Source organism: Rhynchophorus ferrugineus, unplaced genomic scaffold (assembly GCF_030347505.1).
Source record: "Rhynchophorus ferrugineus isolate W39M unplaced genomic scaffold, kcgeb_rfMv2 rfM1, whole genome shotgun sequence".
Lineage (NCBI taxonomy): Eukaryota > Metazoa > Arthropoda > Insecta > Coleoptera > Curculionidae > Rhynchophorus > Rhynchophorus ferrugineus.
Window position 1 is genome coordinate 85,813,795 of NW_027472580.1, and position 16,817 is coordinate 85,830,611.

Below are 16,817 nucleotides of genomic sequence, written 5' to 3' on the forward strand. Positions count from 1 at the left end.
ATTACTAACAGTTTTTTATTTACTGTTGTTGAGGTATTCACTTTATACAGACGCTATTTATGGAAGACTCAAAATTTAATTTTTTACATTCATTATTTATGTTACCGAAGCCCAACAAATACTTTTAGAAACTTATGGTAATGATGATTTATCAAATCCCAATTGGCGGTTATGATTTCAGTGATTTAAAAGTCGTGGCTTAGGTGTTAATGAAGGATACTTAGGAGACTCAGCTCAAACGCTCAAAAACTTTCAAATAGCTAAGTAGTTGAAGAATCAATTGTATCCAGGTAGAGTATACAATGGAAAAAATCAAAAGCAATAAAGATAGCTGCCACACGAATCGGCTTAAAATTCCATATCGAACATTTTTAACAATCTTTTGTAGCCAAGCATAAAAACCATAGTTTTCTGTAAAGTATTAGGACTGGTGATAAAGCGCAGGTTAATTCAGGAGATCTACATTGATACCCAATGTATTACGAACCGCGAAACTGAATGAAACTGTTATTACAAATGCCTATTAAGAGAAGTGGGCGTATGGCTTGGCTGGAACATAGTTTCCAAATGCTGAAGAAGCTCGATAATGGATGAAAATATATTGCTGCAAAATCAACGTTATTCTTTTGACAAGTTTTCGCCATATTCCCAGGAAGAAAGGCGAAAGTTGTAGAAAATATTTTGATTAATATATATTGCATCAATATTTTATACAAACGTCTTTTTTAGGCGAAAAAATATCAGAATACACGGAAATACAACCGAATAACTGCTAAAGTTAGCAACGTATATAACGTATCTGTACGTGCGAAAGCGTACGACCTCCGCGAACTTTACTTCAGCATCGCTGGATAGGTGGAAGTTGTTGTTTGGGGTGAAGCAACAACTTACGTGCAACTTGCAACAATATGCATAAAACCGTGAATTGCCTGTGTCTCGTTATACATTGTTTCTATGTGTGTTTTACGGATTACGCTTATATTCGGAGCTTCAATAATAAACGTTTCATATTTTAATTAAATCCAGACCTAAAATGTTTTTACTTTAAATTTTATGGAGCAAAGCAAATTCGAAAGCTTTTAATCGAGCTTTTCTCGGTTTTCTCTCCATTTAAATAATACAGATAACCTGACTTTAAATATTCAAAATAGATCAGTACTGATTATGGATAGCGCCATTAGATTCGTTATATTAAATTCCTTCATAAAGTACTTTGATGTGAAATTGAATATCAAGCAGTAACAAAATTCTTAGTTTTGGAATGTGTAGAACAAAAATAAATGTATGAATAATTGTTGGAAATATATAAGAACACATTCAGCTTGAATTAGAAGAGGAGAAAGGTGAATTGTTGGATTTAAACGTTGTTGTACAAGCATTAAGGATGAATCACATAAAAGTAAAAAAGAATAACAGCAGAAATCGCAAAAAAAACTACCACATATTGTGTTGGAGTATTAGTCTATTAATCAAGATAAATTCAGTGGAAGCCCCCATGTCATCATGGAAATTTTAGTTCAAGTTTATCTCAAAAATATTATTGCCATTTTATAAAGGATATATACGATTTTTTTCAGCGTTTCTATGAGATTTGGGGGTATACCCTCATGATTTTGAACAGAACAAGAATCTAATATAAATGCGATACTTTCGCTCCTAAGGTAGACTTAGACATCATAGCTAATAGCATCATAACATATGTTAGCATCAATTTTCATGTGTATGTTTAAAAATATAAATAATTCTAAGAAACATACAAGGCTGCATAATAATATTGGGAAGAGACACAACATCAAAATAAAAGAAAGCAATAGTTAAAACTCTTGGAACAAAAATGCTGCTGAAAGTAATTCAATAGTATTAGAAAGTTAGAGTGGACATTTTCAATATTTTTGATAAGAGAGGAACAACTGATAACTCACTCCTAAAAACATGCTTAGTTTAATTTCTATGTTATTACTAAAACGTGAAAACACATTGTTGTGAAAATATAATAATACAAGGAATTTGAAGTTTGAATTTAGAAACAAAAAACGCACGAGAAACTCATAAAGGAATTAAATATCCACAATCAAATACATAACTTGGTAAAGATTTAAACCAAACATAATTTGAGTACTATGTTAAATACTATTCAATAGTACAATTTTATATAAAATCACATAGTACTTTTTTTTAATTAATAACATCTAACACACAAGCAAGGCCATTAGGGGTTAATACATCAACATGTATTTCCTAATTTAATGAATTTAAATTATCGAAATCTAGAAATAACTGATATGTAATGAAGCCACTTCACCGCAATTGTACAAGTATTTAATCGAAACGACAATTTGGACGTCCACACACTGCATGAGTAAATGAATGTTGAACGAATGAAATAGAAGCAAAGATTGATTTTACCATACCATGAAGTTTCTAAAAGCATAACTCAATAATATAAAAAGAAAAACTTTTATTTCATTTAGAGATATGCAAGAACCATCGAATTTGGCAGCTAGGTTAGTTTGATTCGCAGTTATATACATTCATATCTTCATCACCTATAGAGAGAAAAAACCTAATACTAAAATAATTGATGTAATTGAAAAAACCTTAAGAAAAAAGAATTATTTTCTTAAATCGAATTGTTCCTGATTGTGTAAAATTTATATATTCCATTAATCTACAGTTAAGAATCACTGAACTAAGTCAAATCAGGCAGATCCATCAGAATTAAAATGAAACATAGATTGAGTCAAGATAATGCCATGTATTTGGTGATATCAGAAAGATGCAATCTATGCTAAATATACTTGAATAGAATTTTATAGATGAAAGTTCGTAAAAACATAGCAGAATTATGTCAGATCTTGTATTGTTCGATTTGTTTTAAAATATTTGAAGGTGGAATAATAATTATCATTACTTTTGACATTGAATTTTTTTGCCATTGCCTAAAGGGTTGATTATATTAATAGTTTGTTAACAGTATTGGACTAAAGAGGGCATTTGCTCATTCATTTGAATGAGGCTACTAGTACTCTTAACATCTCATGGTATTTCATAAATAATAGTCTTCATATATACGTCAACCAGACCATTAGAAAATATGTCAATAATGATAAATAGAGGCTTTTCATCATCAGTGCTGGATTAAGACTACTTGATGCCCTAAGCAATCCATGCCCGTGGATCCCCATCCATAATTAAAGTAGTAGTAATAAATTACTGTATAATTAAGATTTTACTAAGCGTATCTAATAAAGATGTAAAGATAAAAAATGTATTAAGTTGGTGTGAAGTGCAAAAGGGGAGTATGTGCTAGTGTAAATAAGTCATTGCAAGCTAAGATATTATAGAGCGAAAATCTTTGTTTTTTTTTAATTTATAGTAATTTAGAATTGAAAAATATTAGCCATTGAAAAAATATTTGTTCAGATTTTAGCAATATCACAATATGATTAAGATGTGAATAATTCATAAAAGTAAGACAATAATATTTATTTTTACATATTCTGTTCAGCCTTTTACTGCAATAAAAGTACAAATAACCAATCAGGATGCAGAGATACCTAACCTATAACCATATTTCGTTCGACGTCTATATTTAACAGAATTACCGGCCGCAGCAACAAAAGAAGAATAATTCGGGTGTTGTGTTTTAAGAGAAAAAGAAAATTTCGTTAAGTTAGGTTACCAGTAAATTGATTTTAAATATTTAATACCGCTATGTGGGAGATGCTAATGGACAACGAGCTTAAATATAGATGATCCTCTGGGGGTTAAATTCCTAAACGAAGGCTCGATGAATGATACACGTAATGTTTAATTCTTAAATAAACCTAAAAATAATAGATGACCGGACCGTATCTGTCCGAGACTCGGATTATTTAAATAAACATTAGTTCACAGTGCATACATTAATAGAATTATATTAGATTGAGTACTTAATACTATTGCTGTTATTGCTAAATTGAGGTAGTGCTTAAAATTATAATTTCTATGATAGATAATTTTGTTGTGTGAAAATAGATGGCTCTACTATTATCTACTCTGTTATTAACAAATAATACTTTTAATTTTACACAACATGGTTCTTTGCTGCAATTAAAATATCTTTTTTTTTTTCAAAAATTAATATTTGCCAGAAAGATTACTCCATTAAAAAAATGTTGACATTTTTTATCAACTAATCGGTATAAATTTGTTGAAATATTGATATTTTTCGGATTGGTTGTACCGAATAGCAAAAAAAGAAAAAGTGAATGTTTAGAAAAAAAATATCGGTTTTCTGAAAATATATCGATATTTTTTCCACCACCCTAATGGAAAGTCATATTCTTGTGGAAGTTTACAGGATACATGGTGTATATAAAACCACTTGGCGAGATTGGATTCGACGTTTTAAAGGTGGCTATTTTGTTGACATAAAGAAGACAAAATTAGGAATACAGAGAAATTTTTTTTTTTTTTTTTTTTATTACTCTTCGTGAGTCCACAATCTGCCCTATTGGCAATAAGTATTTCTTCTGTTTATATTATATATACATGGCATGTAGAAAATCACTTCATTAAGCAATCTTCTGTATAAAATATTATCTTAATTAATTAGTCTTATTCTAATGCTTATTCTAAACTCTACATATGTCCAGTAATCAGATCAGGTGGTGTTAAACGTTTTAGTCTACGCACTTCACTATCACGTCTCATATTTAGCTGATTAGCGAGTACATTGGGATGCACTGACACTCTTTCGAAGTACTTCACACAAACACGTTGGATTACACTCGTTATAGGTTCTAGAGGAATATCGCGTTGTATCACTTTATTTGAAATATAGTACGGAGCATCAACAATGGCACGCAACACCTTATTTTGGAACCGTTGAATGATGGATATATTAGATTTGCTAGCGGTACCCCATAGTTGAATTCCATATGTCCAAATGGGCTTGAGTATAGACTCATACAGCAATACCTTGTTATCTAATGATAACTTGGATTTGCGCCCAATGAGCCAATACATTTGATATAATTTTAGTCCTAGTTGTTTCCGTTTAGAGAGTATGTGCTTCTTCCAGGTTAGGCGTCGATCTAAATGCATACCAAGATATTTAACATGCTCTGCTTGGGGGAGTTGACGATGATTGATATTTACTGGTGGACATGTTCTTCTACGCAGGGTAAACGTTATATGCGTGGATTTTGATTCATTGGCTTTAATGCGCCATGTATTCAACCATAATTGTATTTGCTCCAGGTGGGTTTGTAGGTTTATTGATGCTGTGACTGGGTCTTCATGGGATGCTAAGATTGCTGTATCATCTGCATATGTTGCCACAGTAGTTATTTTTGTGGTGGGCAGATCAGCCGTATACAGAAGATACAGTATTGGACCCAGTACACTACCTTGCGGAACTCCTGAATAAATGGGATTTAGTTCGGTATATTCATCGCCTTGATTTACAATAAAATGTCTGTCAGTGAGATAAGATTTTAGTAGCTGATAGTCCGGATGAGGGAGAAGTTTCTTTAGTTTAACCTGCAAGCCCGTATGCCATACTTTGTCAAAAGCCTGAGATATGTCTAGGAAAGCAGCCGAACAATATCTTTTGGCATTTAGGTCAGCGTTTATTTGGTTTACAAGTCTATGCACTTGTTCTATGGTCCCATGCTTATTGCGAAAGCCAAACTGATGTTCTGGAATAATTTTTCTTTTTTCTATTATATAGTTTAGTTTTTTTATGTATAATTTCTCGAAAACTTTCGAGATTATTGGTAATAAACTTATAGGTCGGTAGGAGGTCACATCTTCTGGTATTTTTCCTGGTTTAAGTATCATTAATATTTTAGCTACTTTCCAGATACTAGGGAAGTAATTAATTCGTAGCATAGCATTAAATATATATGTTAATAGTTTTATAGCCTTTTCTGATAGTTCTTTTAAAATTTTGCCAGTAATTAAGTCATAACCAGGAGCTTTTTTAATATTAATCTCTCTCATTATTGTATGTTTAACTTTTTTGACCGTTAATTTCTCGTGCGGTAAATCCATTTGAAATGGCGAATCTAGAAAGCTAGTAATTTTATTTTCGTCATCTTTATGTAGCTGAGACTGGAAAGGTTTAAAAACATTTTTTAAGTGTTTTGAGAAAATGTCGGCCTTCTCTTTATTGCTTCTCGCCCAATTATTTTCGCTTGTTTTAATAGGTGGGTTATGCTGCTGGGATCTCCTAAGCTTTTTTGTTGCTTTCCACAACGAATAGTCTGTAGCCTCAGTTGATGTCAAGTTTTCTAGGTATTCTTGAATGCCTTGGTTCTGTTCAATTTGGATTAGATCTCTCAGCTCTTTTATGGCCCTATTAAATTTTCTTTTATTCTCTTCAGTCCTTTGCTGTTGCCAATTTCGTCGTAACTTTCTTTTTTCTGCTATCTTTTTCTGTATTGTACATGATATATGTGTATTTTTTCTTGGAAATGTTTCACTGTTGGGAGTCGCGGAATATGCTGCCTCCTGTATATTTTTTGTAAGATTTATTGCTGCTATTTCTATATCCATTTCAGTTTGTAACGGTAAATTTAGAGAGATATTTTGGTCTAAGTTTTCTCTAAATGAGGGCCAGTTAGTTCTATTATTGCACAGAGAAGGGGGTTTATCTTTGATGGTAATTTTTGAAGAAATTGTTACTATTATTGGTGAATGATCAGAAGACAGGTCGAAGCATGATTCTGCCGGACACTTTTTTGGATCAATATTTTTTGTAATACAGAAATCTATTGTATCTGGTTTTTTATTTCTGTCTGAAGGCCAATATGTTGGTTCACCAGTAGAGATATGTTGTAAGTTATCTTTCCTTATGGCTTTAAGCAGTTCTCTACCTTTTGAGGTTATTATTCTTGAACCCCACATTAAATGTTTTGCATTATAATCTCCTCCTGCTATAAATCTATTACCTAGCGTACTGAAGAATTCTTGAAATTGTTCTGCCTTGTTGTTATGTTTGGGTGGGCAATAAATCGCAGAAATTGTTAATGGTCCATGGGCTTCCTCTATGGTTATACTGGTGGCTTGCAGGTAGTCTTTGCGGAATTTTTCTTTTTCGAAATGCTTTATATCATCTCGAATTATTATGGCTGTACCTCCATGTGCTTTATCATCAGGGTGATTTGTATGATAAAGCTTATATTTAGGAACTTTCAGATAATTCTTGTCCGTAAAGTGTGTTTCGGAAACCATCATAACGTCAATATTTTGTTCATTTACGAACATTTTTAGTTCCCTGGCGTGTTGTTGGAGCCCATTGGCATTCCAGACGGCGATTTTGTAGCTATTGGTTTCAGGCATTAGGCAAGTTTGCTTACGACGGTTGTGAGTAGACCAAGCATCGTACTCATTTGATCCATTAGTTTGGCCATCATATTTTCTAATCTTGAGATGTTGCTAGTTTCAGTAGGTTGAGATATTGTCTCTCGTTTTTGTGCTGAACCATTTTCAACTATTTGGGCATATGTTATGTCTGGTTGACTTGTTCTGGTGGGTAGTGGTAGATTGGTAGTAGTGGATTGTTTTTGTTGATGCCTTTTTTCCCTTAAGGCAGGATAGAGTTTCTGCTGTAGTTGCTTGTGAACTGCGCAACCCTTGTAGTTCGCTGGATGATTTCCATTACAGTTAACACATTTCACTTTTTCATCGCGAACTTTACGAGTACAATCTCCTGTCTTATGTTCTCCTGCACATTTTACGCATCTATATGATTTGCGACAGTAAGTCTTTGTGTGCCCGTGCGCTTGACACCTTGTGCATTGTGGTATAATTCTCTTTATATGTGGTGGTTCGCATTTAATAATATTATTTTCCAATTTGGTGATTTCATACACCGCCTTATTATTTCCATTAGGTTTTATGTCTATATAAAACATAGGCAGAGGTTTTTTTGTCGTGTGATGTCGTATATTGTGAATATTTACGACCTCGTGGCCTTTTTCTGCTAGTGCTACCTTGATGGTGTTAAAGTCCGTCCCGTGATGTAATCCTTTTAATACGAATTTAAATGTTCTCTCGGATTTTGGCCTGAATGTATGGTATTGGGTGTTTCTTTCATCTAATTCTTTTATAAGAACTTTAAAGTGATCCGCTTCGAACAATTGGATTTTAATTGTTTCATAGCTCACTGTTTTAATTGTGTAGTTCGTAGTAATGGTTTTCAATAAGTCATGGATGTTTTTTATTATTCCTACCTTATAGACTGTTATTGGTGGTGGTTTGGGAACAACTTTTTCAGGGCTTGGTTGTATGTTCTCTTCAATTTCTTCCGACAGGTTGCTAAAACTGTTTTTTGTCTCTATCGGTTTCTGCAACCAATAGTCACTGATTCTTGTTTGTTTCCTCGCGATTTCTTCTTCTGGACTTCTCAATCGTTTTTTGTTAATGACTGTAGTCCATTCTGATGGTGGAGTTTGCGTTATTGCTGTTTGTTCTAATCTTATATCAAAGTGTGCAGGTGATTTGGTTGAATCACTATGGTTTGCCATTTTTTAATTTTTAATATTTTATTTAATTTACTTCCAGAGGATAAAAAAAATAAAATAAATACATTGTTTATTTCACGCACTTCATTTTCCACTTACGTTATTTTAGCACTAGTTTTTTACTATAAATACTATAAATGAATTTCAAAACGACTGTTGTCAAATAAGATGAAATAATTTTAAACACTAATAAAAATGAGATGCAGTCCTTTTGTCTGGTCACGTAAACACGTATTCACTACACTTTAGGTCCACTGAGAGACGGATAGCCGCATCTGTTATGCGTTTTTAACACTCTATTAAATAACCGTAATAAAATACTGGGTTTTTTTAAAAAAAGGTATCCTTTTATAGCTTGGACCGTATTGAAAATACGTCTTCACCCTACGAAGGTTGGAACTGAACTAACCATACAGAGAAATGGAGGTGCATTTATTTATGAGGATTTATACGGTCAGTTAACCATTTTTAGATATTTCAAATACACTGGAATAATTGAAACGCTAGGAATAGGGCAAATGTTGCTTTAATGCGAAGAACATAATTTGTTTTTGCATCGTTAATGATGATGAAAAGTCAGTTAGTTGTGACAGACTCGATGGCCTTATCTTAATTATATATCTTTAGATTTTACAATAAATTAATTCCTTTTATACTGAATATTGAAAATGATATATTCGAAAACCAAATCTCAGTATTGGGTTTTTTTTTATAAGTTTTGTAAATCTTGCGTTGGGTTTTTTCCATTTGTAGAAGAAAGGGAAATATTTTGGTAGAGCTATTACGAATTACTACTGCTATGACCACATAACTAATTAGGTATGATGAAATATTTCGTCAAAGCATTGGACCAGGAAGGAAGAAAAATGCAGGAGGTTGGAGATCAATCAATTAAATCATCAAATTATAAAATTAGCTTCAAAACTTAAAAAACACACACTAATATAATACTAATAAGTTACAGTTTCTCCAAAGACACCTTTTGTTGTCATGTAAGATGCATGACTTTCCGTCTATTATTCGCTACTATTAGTTATCATTGCAACAATATAGCGTTTAATTTGTCCAAGTGACGCCAGCAGTCCTCTAATGCAGCTTGCTGATCCCACCATATACATCTTTAGGGCTTTGAATATTCTGCTTCTTCAGTGAAATGAAACATTAAATACTGTTTAACTAATATTATCAATCAATATGACTGATATATACAATCAATGATTGTTTTTAACAACTTTAAAGGAGGAATATAAACCAGCAAGAAGAACTGTAACGTTTTAAAACTACGAATGGATGTGGGTGACTTCCTGGACTAACCCAGGAACCTTTTGCGCTTGACATTATCGTACAAAATCGGTAATTCTTACCTAGTCAGGATAGGCCACAGAAAAGTTTTGTTTTTTCAAAACAGTTCAATAAATCTGAATCAATGCAGTAGCCACTTTTCAATATCTTTGGATCTTTCCCATCGTATGTTAACGACTGAAAAAGTTGATTTACTAATCACTAACCACGGTTTAGTTTTAAAATTCTTTGACACTTTTGTATGGGTCTTCGTCCAATAAGTCCAACAGTTCATTGTCTGTTCTCTGTCTGTTCCAATCTCTTTTTTGTCTTCCATGACGTTTTTATTATCACTATTTTTATATAGTTGAAACGATAACCGACAATATGGATGAGAAAGAGCAACATCAGCATATCACTTCCCATACCATGAAATTTCCAAAAGCATAATAAACATCGAAAACTGATTGCTCGAAATCAGTGTAGAACTCTGAATAGAAAACCTATATATTTTTATTTAAACTTATAAACTATAAAAACTTTTATTTCATGTAGAGAAATGTAAAAACCATCGAAATTAACTGTTGGGTTTGTTTGGCAGTTACTAACACTGGTATTTTCATCAGTTATAGAGAGAAAAATCCTAATACCTACATACCAGTTTGGGTTTGTTAACGAACATTCGAGGATACAACAGGTGGATTAACCAATAATCGATGTAATTGAAAAAGCCTGTGAAGGTAAAAAGGTATGAAGCTATACTCGTAGATGTAGCATAAGCTTTCGGTAGGGTACGGCGTGACGGCCTTGTACATAAGCTAGAGAAAATGATACCGAAACAACATACTGAGCTATTGAAATCAACGAAACAAGAGGAAGCTTACTCTACATTAAAAGAAGGTAAATCAGGTGGAGCGCAAGGAAGGGTATTGGATTCAATTTTTTGTGTGGCTCCACACATGTAATATACTACAAATGGAAAATATCACGATCATTGCATTTGGTGATGACACTGCGATACTCGCAACATGTAAAAAAGAAAAGGAAACAAGTGCAGATAAAATACAGAAAATGTATTGGTTAATTGGTCGAAAATCACAATTATCAGTACATAATAAATTGCTATTATACAAGCAAGTATTGAACCTATATGATATACGGAATTCATTTATGGCGATGTTACTTGAAAACCAATATAAATAGAAAACAAGTTTTCCAGAACAGCCCTGAAAAGCATTGTAGGTGCACCGTGACACCACAGGATTGATTATCTACACCGAGATCTTCAAGGTGTCGCTCACGAAATTAAGATAATTACAAGGAGGCATTACGACAAGCTCCATTCTGAAGTCAATATCGAAATAATACAACCCTTGGATAACACCAGAACAGGACACAGACTCGTAAGATTCAAATCACTTGATCTTGTGTAGTTTAGGTACTGAAGCGTATTTAATTGAAAAACAGCAGTGTTAATATGTGCATATTATATATATATAAATTATATAAATTTATAATATTATATTATATAAATATATATATATATATATATAATATATATATATATATATATATATAATATATAATAAATATAAATATATATAAATATATAACAAAGTAATAAATAGGTTTTAAAAGATTTTTATCAATAATTAAAAATACATGCCAGCATCTAATATAAACAATAGAAAGTTGTAATATTTTAATTAGAGCAACAACAAAGCTTATTGAAGTAGTTACTGAAGCATTAAAAGCAATCGAAAAATCAACAGATGGCCCACTCTATACTTACGGTAGTGAATATCGCAACAATTCTAGCCTTATAAATATATCTAAGCTGGAAAAGAGCACGCCGAACTGACAATGGAAAACGAAAACGAGAAAATCGATTCTTTCGCGGTTGATGGTCTCATTGCGAGACCGTCGGGAGGTAGAGGGAGGTACAAAAACGACGGCGTGAAGCGTTAGAGGAGTGGTAGTTACAAACAGGTCACTGTTCAATATTTATGGATATTTTAGTGGAACTATATTGGTAGAGTCGATAATCTGTTTAATGTTCATGTGAAAATAATTAGCCGTTTTAGCGTTCGCTCGGAATATGTGATATTTTCGCTTGTTTGGTTGGTCGATGTTCCGTGTCGATCGTGACTAGGTCCGGCACGATGCCGATTATAATGTTTAACGAAGTAATAAATGCAACCAAACGGTTTTGTATGATTTTTGATATATAAAACTCTATTTAAATTCGAAAATTATCATTGAATATTTGAATCTATAAATTCTAAACTAATTTATAAACGGAAAGAAATCGGGCTCAACAGAATGTATTATTTAAGTTTTAGGTTATCTGAAGCGGTTCGAACTATGGGCTAATAACTCATTTTACAGCATTACTTTTAGCTTGTTTTGGTTTTTTTACACTATGAAAATAAATCCACTCATCATTTAGTAACATTCCAATTTGTCTAATGCAACTAATTTAATTATATAAAGTGTACTTCAAGTACACTTCAGTGAAATGTGGCTTGAGAATTGACAAAGAAAAGACCAAAGTATTGACAATTTTCCTGCTATCGATCGCCTTCTATTGTATATCTTAACGAAGAATATCCAACATTGTTCATCCAATTAGAGTAAATGCAGGCTTTCAAGTGTTTGGGATCGATAACAAGGGAAAAGAAAGTAGTATCTACCACTGAAGTAACACGCCGAATCAGCCAAGCTGCAGGAGCTTTTGCTGCTATAAAAAAGGTGCATGTAGAAGAAAGGAAGTATTATTAATCGAGATTTAAATATGTCTCTCTAATGTCAATCTTACCAATCCTTCTGTATGTTTCCTTGTATCAGACTGACATCTGTAAGCTTGAGGTTTTTTTAAATGCGATTCTTAAAATAAATTCTTCATATTTATAGCCAAGATAGTATTAGAAATTAAGCTATTCATTTAAGATGCGACTATCAGTGTATATTTGAGGAACAAATTCATATACAGATTACAAAAGTTTGGATATGCCTGTCAAATGAAAATTGAACAAATTGTTCTTGTGGCCAAAACGACCTTTTGCGAATAGCTCCGAAAAAGAAATAGATCAAAATAATCAAAAATGACCTGATTGTTTCAACTTTAACATCGATACAAATGTGGCGAGATAATTGAAGAATGTTTGAAGTCTTGCGGCACCAACAGCAGCGTATTGGTTAAGAAGTTATGGATTGATGATGGTGATGCCTAATTTAACTTCGTTCGGATTTTCCTCTATTCTTTCGAATATATCGTGTGGCTTAGATTTTGCAACACTGTCATTACTTGTATATTATCTCAGAGTATTATCGACAATTTATTAGTTGATTGAAGGAATGTTAAGATTTCTCTTGTCAGTAAATTGGTATAATAAGTTTATATATACTCTACCTTACATTAAAGGAAGCTAAAGCAGGTGTAGCACAAGGAAGTCTATTGGGTTAAATTTTTTTGTGGCTCCACACATGTAATATATTACAAATGGAAAATATCACGATCATTGCATTTGGTGATGACACTGCTATGCTCAGAACATGTAAAAAAGAAAAGGAAAGAAGTGCAGATAAATTATAGAAAATGTATTGGTTAATTGGTTAAAAATCACAATTATCAGTACATAATAAATTGCTATTATACAAGCAAGTATTGAACCAATATAATATACGGAATTCAATTATGGGGATGTTACTTGAAAACCAATATAAATAGAACACAAGTTTTCCAGAAGAACCCTGAAAAGCATTGTAGGTACACCGTGACACTACAGGATGAACAATCTACACCGAGATCTTCAGATACCGGCTCTCACTTACAAAATTAATAGAATTACAAGGAGGTATGAGGTCAGGCTCCATTCTCATGTCAATATCGAAATAATATAACCCTTGGATAACACCAGAAGAGACTCGTAAGAATCAAACCACTTGATGTAGTTTAGGTAGTGATGCGTATTTAAGTTTAGGTAGTGATGCGTATTTAATTGAAAAACAGCAGTGTTAATATGTGCATATTATACACTAGGGACTCAGATATATATACTGGATATATAATTGTATTTTGTGTGTGGCTTAGATTTTGCAACACTGTCATAAATGACTTGTATACTATCTCAAAGCATTATCGAAAAGTGATTTGTTGATTGAAGAAATTGTTAAAATTCCTCTTGTCAGTCAATTGGCATAATGTTTATATATATATATATATATATATATATATATTTATATATATATATATATATATATATATATTTATTTATTTATTTATTCACCAGATAGTACAAATACTAATAAGAATTATTTATAGCAGCATTTCATTTCTCATATATCAACAACGCTCAGCACGTTGGGATGAATTTTGACATCAAAGCATGTATTTGTTAATTAAAATAAAATTTCATTTAGTCGTATATAAGTTGCTGTTTTAGCACTCCATAATATTCAAGTTATATGGAAGTACAGGATCCTGTTATCGAGTTATGCTACGTTCTGCTGAAAGTAACAAATATACACGAACTCAATTTTTTAGAACAACATCCTGTGAACGACACTTCTAGCTATATAGTTTCTTATGGCGAGACCATCAGATATGGACTGTCATTTAGAAAATTAAGAGAAACCTAAAGAAACATGGGGTGAGACTTCGCTCTTGTGTTAATACCTCATCGTAACACCCGAGTAGGATGCGGATTAAAAGACAGAAATAAATGTTATCTAGCTTTATAAATCTGGTGATCATGATATTAGTTTTCGGAATAAATGTTCACGATTCGTATTATTGTTATCGATTTATATTTCCCTTAAACATTTTACACGTTGTTTCATCATATGTCTGTGTTCTTTTGAATTCATTCAATTTAGGTCAGGTCACAAGAAGTTGATTGAAGATACTGGTAACATCGCTGGGCTTAAACTACTCCAATTAAGAAACATTTTAACCATTGAAAAAAAACCAAAGGCGGATTAAAGTTGTTGTGAACAAGCATAATCTACTTGAATTTGAACAGAAGCTTGCAAATTCCACGCGAACGATCACCAAAATCAGATTTTAATAGCTCATATTCTCATACGAAGATTACTGGAAATTGGAGTCATTAAAATACATACCGCACCATACATGCCATAAAAATTTTGGTAGTTACAGTGTTATTTTAAAGACCATTAAAGGCAAACTGGCGGATGACGGTATAAGCGACCCTCAAAAATAAGCGTTTCAGATGGGATAAAGACCAGGCACATCCCTTTGGTTATATTAGAAGGAAGGTGCGTGATTACAAAGACTGTATCTTTATATTTAACTTAGAAAGAACGGTGTGAAGAATGAACGTCTAGACATAGGTGATTTAATTATATTAGAAAAGATCAATTGTCAAGACCGTTTTGTGTCCGCCATCTAACAATCCGCACTTCTTTCCGTAAAACACAATAATTTTTAATGTAAAATAAATAAAACTGTTGTTTTGGATTCTTCATATTTCATAACATTCCAAAAAATTTAAATAAAATGTCAGAGGTACTTGAACTATATAAATTGACCTAACTAGAAACAAGTGCTTCTCTTTGTTTTTGAGCGCTTTCTGTTTTGCAAAGATTGTTATAATATCCAGTAGAATAATAAAAATAATAGGTATATTCGATCTTCAACAGCATTAGTTTATTTTTGATTTAATTACTTTTAGCGCATGAACATATTATATAATTCTTAATATAATCATAAATCATAGTGCAACAGTTACGTTGTGGGTTTGTTGGATAATGAAAGACTTACTGTTTAATGAGTTGTTAAACCCTGGCGAAGCCATTACAGCTGATCGTCATAAACAACAATTAATCGCATCAAACCGAGCACGTAATTTGGTTTATAATTAACAGGACTTACGTCTATCTATAGAGCGTACAACCTGTTTGTTTTTGAAGCACGCCTTATTTTGGCTTAGATAACTTTGACTTCACTACCGCACTTGAGATGTATTAATGCATAATGCATAAATTTACTAAATATCTGTACTAAGAATTAGATCGATTTGTATTTTCGAGAATTATTGGAAATACAAGATATTCTTAAAATCAATAGGACGATGTTGAAGGCAATAGTGCTTGATAACATTTTAGGATGGGAACCATAAATCTAACTATCTTAATGGCCTAAAACTGGGTTTCAGAAACTTGTGAAAATCATTTGGTTGTATTTTTTTTGCGTTTGACAAAAATTCGAAATTATTTTTCTCAAATTGAATATAAAGCAAATATAATAAAGTATTGAAAGTTTTTATTACAAAAAGTGCCTACGTCGTAAAATTATAATTCTGTGAAAAATATAAACCCTCACCGTTCTAAATTCTTCTAATTAAATACTCTAAATTATTTATTTAAATAAAAAAAGATGACACCTATTGATTTGTTTAATACAATATATAAACATACTTCAATAAATTATAAATGCGTTTTATTGTATGTATTTTTTAAAAACTTTTGTTGATAAAGATAATTCTTAATATTTATCAACATTACTATCTTATTTTATTACAATGTATGATGTAACGATTAAATGCTGTTGAAAATAGTCACTCTTGAAACAATATGCTAAAAGTTGAATGATATGAAGATATTTCCTTCTAAGTAAAACAAATAATATAATGGGCATTACTAGCTAATAGCGAATATCAACATTATTTAAGGTTTTTAAGAATCTGAGAGCTGTATATATTGGGAATATCTGTATAAACTTGTATTACATAACTACATAGGGACTAGAGGAAAAAAATCAAAATGCTTCTTGCTTGTAACGAAAGTATGATTTCCAAATCTCAAATGAAATCAATAGGTATCTAATAACTATAGTATTAAAACTATGAACTAAATAAGTAAATAAATAATAATAATAGATAATATACATTATAAAATGAATGTAGAAGGAGTTCTCTTTATATTTTGCATTTATTAATAACTATATATCAAATTTAGAAATATATCTATATATTGTTGCAGATATAAAAGTGGTTTTAA

The 16,817-nt window shown here is 31.8% G+C and overlaps 1 protein-coding gene across 1 annotated transcript in view; it reads right to left on the minus strand.

The window, feature by feature from the left end:
- RhoGEF3 (Rho guanine nucleotide exchange factor 3) overlaps positions 1–16,817 on the minus strand; it is a 421,983-nt gene that overhangs the window by 256,992 nt on the left and 148,174 nt on the right. The gene's annotated exons all lie outside the window — the stretch shown is intronic.